The sequence below is a fragment of the Stegostoma tigrinum genome, chromosome 45 (assembly GCF_030684315.1).
Source record: "Stegostoma tigrinum isolate sSteTig4 chromosome 45, sSteTig4.hap1, whole genome shotgun sequence".
In the NCBI taxonomy this organism is placed as follows: Eukaryota; Metazoa; Chordata; class Chondrichthyes; order Orectolobiformes; family Stegostomatidae; genus Stegostoma; species Stegostoma tigrinum.
Window position 1 is genome coordinate 438,347 of NC_081398.1, and position 9,525 is coordinate 447,871.

General features: G+C 45.6%; 2 non-coding genes across 2 annotated transcripts; one reads left to right on the forward strand and one right to left on the reverse strand.

The window, feature by feature from the left end:
• The first annotated feature begins 332 nt into the window (after positions 1-332).
• trnal-aag (transfer RNA leucine (anticodon AAG)) lies at positions 333-414 on the forward strand. Its single transcript has one exon. It is a non-coding gene; the product is annotated as a tRNA-Leu (tRNA).
• A 2,181-nt stretch (positions 415-2,595) lies between these two features.
• On the reverse strand, positions 2,596-2,677 carry trnal-uag (transfer RNA leucine (anticodon UAG)). The gene has a single exon. It is a non-coding gene; the product is annotated as a tRNA-Leu (tRNA).
• Positions 2,678-9,525: the final 6,848 nt, after the last annotated feature.

Consider the following 9,525-nt stretch of genomic DNA (forward strand, 5'->3'; position numbering starts at 1 on the left):
CGTTTTATCAGATGCCACTTAGAGGTGGCGTCAATGTGTTGCACACTGGCCTCGACCAAGTAAACGACCGCTTCCTTCACAGCGATGGCACCAGAGTAAGTGTCGGATCCTTTCTTTAAATAAAATGCTGCAGTCAGCTCCTCGCTATTCTGCCCCCATTCCGCCATCGAACAAAACTGCAATTTTCTTGGGATAGTGGAGTAATTTTTGAAGGAACGATTCACTGAGAATCATTTGATTCAACAACGACATTTTCATACAATCGACACATAGAAAAAAAATCTGAGCACACATTTCTCCAATTAAGAAACAAACACAGGATGCGTTCGCACGGTAGCGTGGCCGAGCGGTCTAAGGCGCTGGATTAAGGCTCCAGTCTCTTCGGGGGCGTGGGTTCGAATCCCACCGCTGCCAGCCCTAATTTTTCCAAATATAAACATGGGTTTCAGAAAATGACCTGTTATTCCCCAACCCCCAGATCGTACAAAATTTTCACTGGTATAAACAGCAGTTTGCATTATAATTGACATCAAAATTACAAAATTATATTTATTACAAGCGCGTTATTTATCTGAGATAACAAGGTGTAGAGCTGGATGAACACAGCAGGCCAAGCAGCATCAGAGGAGCAGGAAAGCTGACGCTTCCGGCCGAGACCCTTCTCCAGAAATGGGGGAGGGGAAGGGGTTTCTGAAATAAATAGGGAGAGATGAAGAGGCGGATAGAAGATGGATAGAGGGGAAGATAGGTGGAGAGGAGGCAAACAGGTCAAAGAGGTGGGGATGGAGCCAGTAGAGGTGAGTGTAGGTGGGGAGGTAGGGAGGGGATAGGTCAGCCCAGAGAGGACGGACAGGTCAGGGGGCGGGATGAGGTTAGTGGGTAGGTGGTCGGGGTGGGGCTTGAGGTGGGAGGAAGGACAGGGTAGGGAGGCGGGGAAGAGCTGAGTGAAATTAACTGCATCGAATTTTGAATGTCAGAGAACATTCAGATCAAATAAAATCCCTTTCAAAGTATGGTTCAGACTTGTATCGTAATTTACAGTTGATCTCAGATATACCAACCAGGAGTAGGACACTCGGTCCCTCGATCTGCTCGCCCAATGAATATAATCATTGTTTTGATTGTAACCTCAAATCCGTATTCCCGGTTACCCCGATTACCTTCCAACGCCTTGTTTAAGAACGCCCCTACCTCATCCTTAAAAGTACAAAGATTTTTGCATTCCCTGTATTTTGAGGGACAGAGTTCTAAAGACTCAAGCCACTCTGAGAGAAAAAAGATACTCATTTGTTTTTCAAGACGGACCCCTTATTTTTAAGGGATAATGGGAACTGCAGATGCTGGAGAATCCAAGATAATAAAATGTGAGGCTGGATGAACACAGCAGGCCAAGCAGCATCTCAGGAGCACAAAAGCTAACCCTTATTTTTAACTCGTGACCCGTATTTCTCGATTGTCCCATAAGTGGAAAGGTCCTCTGTATGTGCATCCCGTTAATAGCCCGAGGATTTTACCTGATTCAGTCAAATCACCTTTTACCTTCCAAACCCCAGCAGATGATATGGAGGTGCTGGTGTTGGGCTAGGGTGGATAAAGTCAGAAGTCACACGACACCAGGTCAGTGTCCGAGATAACAAAGTGTGGGGCTGGATGAACACAGCAGGCCAAGCAGCATCTTAGGACGTCAGCTTTCCTGTTCCTGAGATGCTGCTGGGCCTGCTATGTTCATCCAGCTTCACACTTTGTTATCTCGGATTCTCCAACATCTGCAGTTCCCATTATCTCAGGTCACAGTCCAACAGGTTTACTAGTTCTGGTGAAACCTTCACTTACCTGCTGCTCTGACGCTGTCTGACCCGCTGTGCTTTTCCAGTTTCACACTGAGACACTCCGGCTTCCAACATCTGCAGTCCTTAGTGTCTCCTAGTTATTTGAAAACACAAGTTTTTTAAACGCTGTTCCTTCGTCAAGTGAATTCCCGTGACCTGGTAACGTGCGACTTCTGAGTTCGTCCCTATTGATACCAGCGATATGCTGGATAAGTCTCTACAGCCAAAGTTTAACAAAAACAGAATTGCTGGACACACTTGGCGGGTCTAGCAGCAGAGTTAACTTTTTCAGTCCAGCGATCCCTTACTGAACTCGAAATGTCAACTCTGCTCTCTCACCGCCGATGCTCAGTTTCCTTCAGCAATTTCTATTTTTGTTTCATATCTTAAGCGCCCGCAGTTCTCGGTTTTATTTTATACCTTTTTTTGGTCTAAGAACCTGTCTGGATAGCGTTCAGCGCCCTCTTTCCACATTTACCACTCGAGAGTCACCTCAGGTCGAAGGTCCTGGCCGATCCCGAGAACCCGAGGATCATTCCAGCACTGCGGCCGCTGCCCCGGTAGAGAGCGACAAAACCAGTCTAGAGTTGGAGGTTACAAAGCAGCAGTTCACTTACAGCTGAGACAGTCCTTTCATTGGCTAATTTTTGTTTCGGCGGGTGTAGAATCAAAACAGTCTCGTGTTTCTTGCAAAAGTGATACAAATAATAAACTCCGGGTTCAATCAGCACAACAACAGGAATTGTGATCGTAGAAAATAGCCAGCTGGCAGCGGTGGGATTCGAACCCACGCCTCCGAAGAGACTGGAGCCTAAATCCAGCGCCTTAGACCGCTCGGCCACGCTACCGATGCAAGCGAGTTACGCCACTGCAAATCACAGTGTTTGGCTATTCACCTTGAGGAGGGTTATACTAGATCCAATTATAAAATTTTTGATGAAGGGTCTCGGCCCGAAACGTCAGCTTTCCTGCTCCTCTGATGCTGCTTGGCCTGCTGTATTCATCCAGCTCTACACCTTGTTATTTCAGATTCTCCAGCATCTGCAGTTGTTCCTATCTCAGTAATTGTCAGAATGTGATTTGTGCGCCACGTATTCCGGGGCCAATTAACACCTTATATGGCTTGCATGCAGGGCAGCCAACTCACTTTCTGACTCTTAGCTCTTCATTATCACCTATTCAGCTTTTCTTCTGTTTTGGCCTGCCATCCACATCTCCTTGTGTACCTACCCCTTTAATCTCCACCCCGCCCTCAACCCCACCGCAACTCTTTCTGAGATAACAAAGTGTGAAGCTGGATGAAGACAGCAGGCCAAGCAGCATCACAGGAGCACTAAAGCTGACGTTTCGGCCCTAGACCCTTCAGGAGCTTTTGTGCTCCTGAGATGCTGCTTGGCCTGCTGTCTTCATCCAGCTTCACACTTTGTTATCAGAGATAATGGGAACTGCAGATGCTGGAGATTCCAAGATAATAAAATGTGAGGCTGGATGAACACAGCAGGCCAAGCAGCATCTCAGGAGCACAAAAGCTGACGTTTCGGGCCTAGACCCTTCATCTGATGAAGGGTCTAGGCCCGAAACGTCAGCTTTTGTGCTCCTGAGATGCTGCTTGGCCTGCTGTGTTCATCCAGCCTCACATTTTATTATCACACTTTGTTATCTTGGATTCTCCAGCATCTGCAGTTCCCATTATCTCTGATTGCCACTCTTTCTGAGCTCCGTTTTCACCAATGTGCTCACCTCTCCGTTCCCCTTCTCCGAAATCATCCCCACTCCCAACTTCAGCGTCAACAAAAATGCCATTTTTTCGCTCCTCCCCCTCCCCCCCCCCGACCTACTCACAGCTCTGATGAATAGTCTCCGGTTTGGAAACGTTAACTGTGCTTTCTTCCTGCAGATACTGCTAGACCTGCTGAGTTTCTCAAGTGACACCTGACTTTGTTTCTGATCTCCAGCATCCGCAGTTCTTTGATTTATTTATATTATTTTATACCATGCTCATCACTTGAGGAAAATTTAGATCGTTGAATCAAAGAATAGGTGTAACTAAGGAGGCCATTCGTGTTGTATAAACCGACTGTCTCTCTACGATTGTAATTCACATAATCCTATTCCCTTGCAAATAGTTTTAATCACCTAACTTCCCTCGAAGGGACTCGACAGAACCTGCCTCGACAAACCTGCCTGAATACATACAAGGACTCTGTATAGGCCATTCGAGACTTCCAGCCTACTATGCTGCAGTCAATAAGGTTGTGACGGATCTGATTTAACTCCCAACTTTCCATACCTGCATGTCCCCTGAAAACCTTTGATAATTAAGAATCTGCCTGCTTCTGCTAATTTACAAAAACTGTGGGAAATTATCCAAGCTCTGCCACCTACAAGTCAAAAGCAAAGTCAACCAACCAGTGTCATAGAGTAACACAGCATGGAAACAGGCACCTCAGCGCAAACTGGTCCATACTGACAATGGTGCCTGCTCAGCCAGTTTCAATTGCCTGCATTTGGCCCATATCCCTTGAAACTCTTTCCATCCCTGTACCTATCCAAATGTTCTTTAAATGATGCCATTGTACCTACCTCAACAACTTTGTCCAGCAGCCCACTCCATATACACACCACTCTCTGAATGAAGAAGTTGCTTCCCAGGCTCTTCTTAAATCTATCCCCACTCACCTCAAACCTATGCCCTCTAGTTTTCAAATCCCCATCCCTGGGAAAAAGATTATGCATTGATCCTCATGAGTTTATACACCTCAATGAGGTCACTAATTATTCTCCTATGTTCCAAGGAATAAAGTACTATCCTGGCCAACCTTTCCCTATAACTCAGGCCTACTAGTCCTGGCAACATCCTTGTAAATCTTCTTTGCACACTTTCCATTTTAACTGTGTCCTGCAGGGTTCAGTGTTGGGGCCACAGCTGTTCACCTTATATATTTATGATGTGGATGAAGGGACTGGGGGCATTCTGGCGAAGTTTGCTGATGATACAAAGATAGGCGAACAAGCAGGTAGTACTGAGGAGGTGGGGAAGCTGCAGAAAGATTTAGACAGCTTAGGAGAGTGGTCCAGGAAATGGCTGATGAAATTCCTTGTGAGTAAATGTGAGGTTTTGCACATTGGAAAAAAGAATACAGGCATGGACTATTTTCTAAATGGTGAGAAAATTCGCAAATCAGAAGTGCAAAGGGATCTGGGAGTGCTGGTCGAGGATTCTCTAAAGGTTAATTTGCAGGTAGAATCCGTAATTAAGAAGGCGAATGTAGTGTTGTTTATCTCAAGAGGGTTGGAATATAAAAGCAGTGATGTGTTTCTGAGGCTTTATAAAGCTCTAGTTAGGCCCCATTTAGAATACTGTGTCCAATTTTGGGCCCCACACCTCAGGAAGGACATACTAGCCCTAGAGCATGTCCAGCGGAGGTTCATATGGATAATCCCTGGAATGGTAGGTTTAACATATGATGAACGGCTAAGGATCCTGGGATTGTACTCATTAGAGTTTAGAAGGTTGAGGGGAGATATAATAGAAACTTACAAGATAATGCATGGTTTAGAAGGGGTGGATGCTGGGAAGTTGTTTCCGTTAGGCAGGGAGACTAGGACCCGTGGGCACAGCCTTAGAATTAGAGGGGGTAAATTTAAAACTGAAATGAGATGACATTTCTTCAGCCAGAGAGTGGTGGGCTTGTGGAATTCATTGCCGCAGAGTGCAGTGGAGGCCAGGGCGTTGGATGCCTTCAAGGCAGAGATCGACAAATTCTTGATCTCAGAAGGAATCAAGGGCTACGGGGAGAGTGCAGGGAAGTGGTGTTGAAATGCCCATCAGCCATGATTTAAATGGCGGAGTGGACTTGTGGGGTGAATGGCCTTACTTCCACTCCTATGTCTTATGGTCTCATGGTCTGAACTATGTCTTTCTTACAACAGGGTGACAAAAGCTTTACACAGTACTCCAAATACAGACTCACCAATGACTTATACAGCTGTAACATAACATCCCAACTTGGTTACTCAGTCCCTTGACCGATGAAGGCCATCATGCTAAATGCCTTCTTCACAACCCTGTCCACCTATGACACCACTTTCAACAAACTATGTACTTATACTCCTAGGCCCCTCTGTTCCACAACACTCCTCAGGATTTTACCATTTACTGTATAAGTCCTACCTTGGTTTGACTTTTCAAAGTGTAACACCTCACACTTGTCTGTGTTGAATTGCATTTGCCAATCTTCAACCCACTTCTCCATCTGATTATGATCCTTTGGTAACCTTCCTCACCATCAATGATATCTCCTAATTTTGTATCATCTGCAAACTTACTAATCATGCCTTGTACTTTCACATCCAGATCATTTATGTAAATATCAAATAACAAAGGCCCCAGCACTGACCCCTGTGGCAAACCATCAGTCACAGGCCTCCAGCCTGAGAAACAACCTTCAACCATCATCCTCTGCCTCCCACCATTGAGCCGTTTTTGAATTCAATCAGCTAGCTCTCCTTGGGTCCCATGTGAACTAACCTTCATGACTGGCCTGCCATGTGGGATCTGGTCAAAGGCCTACTAAAGGCCATATAGGCAACATTCACTGCCCTACCCTCATCTATCCTCTTGGTTACTTCTAAAAAAATTTGTCAGGCTTGACTTCCGTGCATATAACCATGCTGCCTATCCATAATCAGGCCCTGACTACCCAAATGTTGGTTGATCCTGTCCCTCAGTGTCCTCTCCAATAACTTGCCGACCACTAATGTCAGGCTCACTGGCCAGCAGTTGCCTGGCTTGTCTTTGGTACCTTTCTTAAACAATGGAACAACAGTAGCCCCCTTTCAGTTTTCTGGAACTTCGCCAGTGGCTAAAGATGAAGCAAAAATCTCTGCAAGGGTCTCTGCAATTTCTTTCCCAGCCTCCCACAATGTCAGGGTTGGACATGGTCAGGCCCAAGGGATTTATCCACCTTAATGCATTTTAAGGCTGAAAATACCTCCTAGCTGGCATTGTGTATGTGGTCCAGCATACCCCTACTTGTTTCCTTGATTTCCTTAGCACCCATGATTCTCTCTCCTCAGTAAACATTGAGGAGAATTATTCATTAAAAATCTCCCCCATCTCCTGTGGCTCCACACACAGATGGCCATGCTGATCTTTAAGGGGGCCTATTCTCTCCCTAGCCACTCTTTTAACATAGGTATAAAATTTCTTGGAATTATCTTTCAGCTTATTTGCCAGATCAATTGCATACCTTCTTTTAGTCCTTCTGATTTCCCTTTTGAGTGTTTTCTTACACTTATTGTAGTCATCTGTGGATTCACTCGAGCACAATAGGTTAAACTCAATGTATGCTTTCTTCTTTTTCCTAACCAGAACCTTAACATCCCTTGTCATCCAGGGATTTCTAAACCTGCCAGCCTCCCATTTTCCAGTCGTTCCTTTTCCTTTAAACAGATTCATCCAACTGACCTCTGCTAGACCCTATCTAATAGCCCCCAAATTGGCCCTGCTTCAATTTAGCACCTTAATCTGTGGACTCGTCCTATCTTTTTACATAACTATGTTAAAACTAAGAGACTTATGGTCACTGGACCCAAAGTGCTCTCTGACTGACACTTCGGCCATTTGCCCAACCTTGTTTCCTAAGAGGAGGTCCAATGTTGCGCCCTCCCGACTGTCATCAAGCTGCAGTATACAGATGATGGCTGCATATGTGTAATCTCAGAGGATTTGGTCCAGACGATTGTCAACACCTTTACGAGGCATATGAGAGTATTGTTCTCACTCTGAAAAATTGCAAGATGAAGGTCCTTCATTAACCTGACCCGGTATTGTGGAGCAAGTTCCCAATTATCAAGGTCCCCAAGGAGGCCTTAGAGAAGGTTGACCACTTCCAGTGCCTCCAAAGTATCCTGTTGGCCAAGGCAGCTGTTGATGAAGAGATCCAGCCCCACCTCCAATGGGCTGGCGGAATTCTCCAACTGCCTGAGGAAAAAGGTATTTGAGAACAAAGCCATCAGATCCAATATCAAGATCATGGCTTACAGAATTGTGGTGGCTCTTGCCCTCCAAATGGCTCTGAGGCATAGGCTGTATAGCTCAAGGTGCTGGAACAGTACTACCAACACTGCCTAGGCAATATCTCACAAATCCACCAACATCAACATCCCAGCATCAAGACACTAACTCCCCTGGACAGGCTGCGATGGGCTGGGCATGTCATCAGCATGACTGACAGGAAACTCCCCAAGCAAGTGCTATACTCTCAGCTTCGAAATGGCAGATGAGTCTCAGGTGAACAGAGGACACACTTCAGTGATACCAAGGTCTCACTGGCAAAGTGTGGCATTCTCACAGATATCCGGGAATCACTGGCTCAAGACTATTCAAACTGGAGGAGGCGTTGAGCACCTCAAGACTTCCCATCAGGAAAAAAATGGAAGCCAGGTGAAAACAGCGAAAGGAGCGCGCTGCCACACCATCGCCCAACCCACCCCTTCCCATGACCACTACCTGCCCTGAGGGCAACAGAGCTTGTGGTAGCCAGTCTGTACAGCCCCCTACCAGCTCGCCCTGAGAGTGGGAAAGGGAGTCATCCTCATCTGCGAGGAACCACCAGTGATGATGGCTTCTGTCTTAAAAATATTTAAAGATTTTGCGTGCACTGCCTTTTGAGGAACGGAATTCTAAAATTTCATAATCTTCTCTACAGAAAAGACTGTTCCCACATCTCTGGCTTAACTGGGCTCCCCCTTATTTATAAACAATAACTTGTAGTTCTGGGTAGCATAATGAGAAATTTCTTCACCCAGAGCTTGTGGAATTCATTGACAAAGAAGTCGTTGAGGCCCAAACATGAAGAAGAAAGGGGCAGGGTCATGCTTTGGATGAACATATTGAAAGTTGGAACTGGCAGGAAGGGCCAAATGGCCTACTCCTGTTCCTATTTTGCTGTTTTTACTTTTCAGCCGCTGGGAGGAAAGGATCATGGATGATGTTCACAGTAACCTTTCTCCTAGCAGGCAGCAAGGACTCTTTATCTACAGTTATAGTCCCACTCAGTTCTCCAGCTGCTGCATTGATCTCTGAGGCCTTTGATTTCTGGTTTTGCTTTTATTTTCGCATGTGCTCAAGAACAAAAGTATAATGTCATCGCACAAGGAACGATCTTAGGTGGCTAAGTACAGAATCTTAGGAACAAGTTAGAAAGGAAGAACATATTTAAAAGTTAAGTGTTACAAAAATTATGTTACAGAGACACCTTCTTATTTTTAAGTAGGGAATAAATAAATAAAGCAGAAAGTTCAGACGTTACACACTTTCTTAAGTGCTTAGCCACAATGGGACTGCATTTCAAGGATTCACCTTGAGACTGGAAGTGCATGCTGAGACCGTGCTGGGCTGAGACACCACCATGTAGTGCCAAAAATTGAACTTGCTGGGCTGAGAGTCTGTGACGCTGGGCCACTGTGAGATTGCCATGCCAGACTATGAGACCACAATGCTAAGTGGCACTGGCTGATGATTCTGGGAGCGAATGCATTGCAACAGCATTGGCATGCTCAGGCCCTCAGAACAGATGCTCTCCTCTTTCTGGATGAGGGAGATGAAATAATGTATCCTTACTCACATAGTACTTTGCTGGATTTCAGTGATGAATCCATTCGCACTGGTAGCCTAGTTAGCTCTTGGCAG